This window comes from Hyperoodon ampullatus, assembly GCF_949752795.1.
Source record: "Hyperoodon ampullatus genome assembly, chromosome: 12".
Classification (NCBI taxonomy): Eukaryota; Metazoa; Chordata; class Mammalia; order Artiodactyla; family Ziphiidae; genus Hyperoodon; species Hyperoodon ampullatus.
In genome coordinates this window covers 17,522,953-17,527,923 of record NC_136925.1, presented here as the reverse complement: position 1 = coordinate 17,527,923, position 4,971 = coordinate 17,522,953, and the positions used below count along the sequence as shown (strand labels likewise).

At 43.0% G+C, this 4,971-nt stretch overlaps 1 pseudogene across 1 annotated transcript; it reads left to right on the top strand.

The window, feature by feature from the left end:
* Nucleotides 1–4,101: 4,101 nt before the first annotated feature.
* LOC307061517 (small ribosomal subunit protein eS7-like) lies at nt 4,102–4,685 on the top strand (annotated as a pseudogene). The gene has a single exon. The product of its transcript is annotated as a small ribosomal subunit protein eS7-like (transcript).
* The last annotated feature ends 286 nt before the right edge of the window (nt 4,686–4,971 follow it).

The window sequence follows — 4,971 nt, the reverse complement described above, 5'->3', positions numbered from 1 at the left end:
CGAAGAGTCTAGCTCTAGAAGCTGTGCTCTAAACACCATGCCACACTTCCTCTAACCAATAATCTTTCTCATTGACTATTTATGATTCTCACTAAACCATGGTATTCACTGTGTCTAGACATCTCTTATTCAGTCATACCCAAGGACTTCCTTTCACAGTTGAAAATAATTTTACAGATGGTCACCAGCTTATGATAGTTCACATTAAGATTTTTCAGCTTTAAGATGGTGTGAAAGCAATATGCATTCAGTACAAACTATAGTTCGCATTTTGAATTTTGATCTTTTCCCAGGCTGGCACATGCAGTACACACCTCTCTTGTGATGCTGGGCTATGGCAGCGAGCCACAGCTCCCAGTCAGCCATGTGATCACCAGGGTGACAACTCACAACCATTCTGTACCCAGACAACCATTCTGTTTTTCAGTTTCAGTACAGTATTCAATAAATTACATGAGGTATTCAACACTTCATTCTAAAAGGGTTTGTGTTAGATGATTTTGCCCAACTATTGGGTAATATAAGTATTCTGAGCACGTTTAAAGTAGGCTGGGCTAAACTAAGATGTACAGTAGGTGAGATGTATTAAATGCACTTTCAACTTACAATATTTTCACCTTACAATGGGTTTATCAGGACATGGTCCCTTTGTAAGTTGAGTAAGATCTGTATAAAGAAATTGTCTTTCTGCCTAGTTTTTGTGGGTCCTGAAAGTATACATGTAGCTGTTTAATGCTTAAAATAAAACACTCTCTCCTCAAGATAATTCTGCCAATTTTGAATGGGCTACGTATATGCCATAAGTATTCATGTGTTGATGGCCACAGGCTAAACTGATGAGTTCATTTGATAATCCCCATTTCTATCACATTGATTAAGATAAAATTGTCTCATATCTGATTAGCTTTCAGTATTTCCTGAACAAAAGTTTTTTTTACTTTCTTCCTCAGCTCCTCCTGGAGAAACCTCTGTGTATCTTGTCATGGGACTAACAGGGAACAGGATAATTGAAGAGAGCTTAATAAAGCATTTACTTACAAAGATTAGGTAGTATTCGGAGAAACTCACAAAGGCTGGTGCAGTAACCTAGTGCCAGGAAGAATTAGGAGTTATTGCCACCCCTTGGACTGAAGGGCAAGAGAGGAGGGCTTCCCTGGTGGTGCAGTGGTTGAGAGTTCACCTGCCGATGCAGGGGACACGGGTTCGTGCCCTGGTCTGGGAGGATCCCACATGCCGTGGAGCGGCTGGGCCCGTGAGCCATGGCCGCTGAGCCTGTGCATCCGGAGCCTGTGCTCCTCAACGGGAGAGGCCACAACAGTGAGAGGCCCGTGTACCGCAAATAAATAAATAAATAAATAAAATTAAGAAAATGAATAAATAAAATAAATTTTAAAAAATGAGAGGGTTACCAGAACTCTGAGGGAGAGGCTGTAGTTGTCACACAGGGTTGCCCTCGGAGTTGTGACCTATAGGAGAGGAACAAAACCAATAAATGGTAACCCAGCAAAAAGAAAGCTGGAGGGATAAATACCCCAAACCCATTCTCCTCTCGTTATCGTAGCTCCACTGGTGCCTCCTGTTAGCCAGAACCAAGCTGAAACCAGATGGGGAGGGAGCCTTTGGTATAGTTCATAAAAGTCAGCCTCCTAGGACAAAAAACACAGTGAAGAAGGAGGGAAAACCAATCATGAGAAACAGGAAATATCAAGCACATTCTGGGATAAAAGAGACTCATGTGAACTCTTCCCTATCTGTTCTTTGCAAAGGAAATTTCTCCTTAAAAAAGCAGTTCCTCATTCATTAGTTACATGTGTTAAAGGGCAAGATGTACACAATTACGGCCTTCTCTGCAATCAGCAGTCACAACAAAGCTATCATGTACCTTGAGCCTTGTGCCAAGGACAGGAAGCCCTGGAGATGCAGGCTGTGTCAGAGGACATGCTGTGCAGGTGGAGATCCAGGAAGATAAGTAGGATCACAGGAGCACAGCCCGAGGCCACCAAGATGGAGCAACCAAATGAGATTTATGGAGAAACTAAACTCTGTCCCAGGTAAACCTTATTCAGCCAAGGTGAAGATTAAGATTAATGCTGAAAGATATAGAAAATTAAAGTTTACTAAGCACAAATTCTGTTATGTGTTATTTCATTTGAAGACGCGAACTATGAAAGTTCTGTTTAAAATCTGGCTGTGGTTTGCCTATTTTTATAGCATGTCTGATAAAGAAAGTTTGGTGAATACTAATGGTGATAAGGAAATAAACTTACGGCAAGGACTAAATGGACGGGTCTCCCAGCTTCCACATTCCCACATCACCTCCACCCGCCACACACACACAAAGTCTATTTATTATCCATACAACAGCACAAGTGATTCTTTTGCTATATAAGTCAGATCATGTTACTTTTCTGCTTAAAATTCTCTAGTGTTTCCCCCATTTTATTTGCAATATAATCCAGACTGTACCAAGTCAACAAAGCCCTACTAGAATTTTCCAAACCATGCATCATGCTCATTTATGGATCATGAAATAAGGTTCCCCAGAAACCCACAAGTGAGGTTTCCCCTTATTTTCTTTTTTTTTTTCTTGCAGTACGTGGGCCTTTCACTGTTGTGGCCTCTCCCGTTGCGGAGCACAGGCTCTGGACGCGCAGGCTCAGTGGCCATGGCTCACGGGCCCAGCCACTCCGCAGCATGTGGGATCTTACAAGACCGGGGCACGAACCTATGTCCCCTGCATCGGCAGGCAGACTCTCAACCACTGCGCCATCAGGGAAGCCCCCCTTATTTTCTTCAAATGCAGAAGTCACATACCCAGAGAGAACTTTTCTGACTACCCCATAGAAAGTAGCCCCATCAACATTTTCACTCTCTTTTTTCCTACCCTACTTTATTTTTCTCCAAGGCCTTTATTATCAAATGAGATATCATGTATTTACTTGTTTGTTTGTTTCATCCCTTGCTTTACTGAAACGTAAGCTTCATGAGAACAGGGACTTTACTGTATTGACTACTGTATCCCCATGCCTAGAACAATGGGGGCTCAACAATTTGTTGATGATGAAGGGATGGATGGGGAGAGGGATGATGTAATAGGATGGCCTTGAGGAAATAATATGCTAAGAGGACTCTGGAGCTAACAGATGACCCAGTTTCCTTCTGGAAAATCCACCTTGCCTGTCACGTCCCCCTGCTGTACAACCCAAACACACATACATACACACACCTCCCTCACTGTCACCTGGAGGACTCTACCTACTGCAACATCAGGAGAGGTAAGGCTTCAGCCAGGTGGCAGTGGGGAGAAGAGTGTGGAGTATTTGTGTGATTATCTGCTTTGCCCTGCCTAGATTGAAGGCTTTAAAGGGATGACGAGAAGCAGGATTGTCTACAGACCCTAGAATCTGGCTTTGAAGGCTACACAAGCTAAAGGCTTCACCGTGGTCAGCAAGAGCCCCCAGCTAGCTCAGATCCTTAGCACCAACCCTCATCTCTTAAATTTTATCAGACTCTCATTTCAGCCTGCCTTATCCACAAATCCAACCTTATTCCAAACATTTTTCCTCCAGAAATCCCATTAATTACTCTGATTGACTATGTGGCAATTTTAATAATTCAGCAACCAGAAAACAATTAATTTCATAGTATATGCAGTATTTTAAGTCTTAAAAGAGAAAAAAACATTTATTTCTTAAAGCAACCATATAGCATTGGTTATTAATAAGACATTACGTCAAAATCAGTTGTTTTCAAAATAAATGAATTAGTCCACTCCATTTGCAAGTGCGCTGGCCCTTGTGACCAAGGACCCTCTACCCCCAGCTTTTGCTGCCCCTTCACCACAGATTGGTCTCCTGGGGATCCCACCTGTCCTTAAGAGGAAGGAGGCAATGACCACCATTCTCCAGATAGCAAGACTGAGGATTAATACAGAAAGGCAGATGGAGGATTGGCCCAGAGCCCACTGATTGGAGGCCCAGCAACTCCACAGGGTTTTGAAGAATAAGAAGGCACCCTTAGAAAAATCAAGGGCGTCTCTTCCTAAGCGTACTAGTGTCGGCAGCGGCAGCAAATATTGGCCGCATTGGCAAGGTCCAGGCCATGTTCAGTGCCATCATGGAGATCGTGAAGCCCAATGACAAGAACCCTGATGAGTTCAAGTCGGGCATCTCCCAGGCCCTCTTAGAGCTAGAGATGAACTGGGACCTCAAGGCCCAGCTGCAGGAGCTGAATATCACGGCCACCAAGAAAATTGAAGGTGGTGGTGGTCAGAAAGCTATCATAATCTTTGTTCCCATTCCTCAACTGAAATCTTTCCGGAAAATCCAGGTCCAGCTAGTGTGTGAGTTGGAGAAGAAGTTCAGCGGGAAGCAAGTGTCTTGATCACTCAGAGGGGAATTCTGCCTAAGCCAACTCGAAAAAGCCACACAAAAAATAAGCAAAAGAGTCCCAGGAGCCGCACTCTGACAGTCGTGCATGACGCCATCCTGGAGGACCTGGTTTTCCCAAGTGAGATTGTGGCCAAGAGAATCTGCATGAAGCTGGATGGCAGCTGACTCATAAAGGTTCATTTGGATAAAGTACAGCAGAACAATGTGGAACACAAGGTTGAAACATTTTCTGGCATCTATAAGAAGCTCACGGGCAAGGATGTTAATTTTGAATTCCCAGAGTTTCAGTCATAAACAAAAATGACTAAATAAAATATTATTCACAATTTTTTTTAAAAGCAAGGACTTATTCATTCATTCATTCAACAAATATTTATTTGCCAAATATCAGCAGTCTAACACATACCAGTTATAGTTCTAAGCACTGGGGTAAAATGATGAGCAAGATAAACCAGGTGTCCACCTTCATGGAGCTTATGTTCTAGTGGGAGGGAAAGGAAAATAAATAGGAAACCAAACAGTAAGTAAGCCAATAACGAAATAGAATCCTGTTAGAGAGTGATAAGCCCGTGCGGGAAGT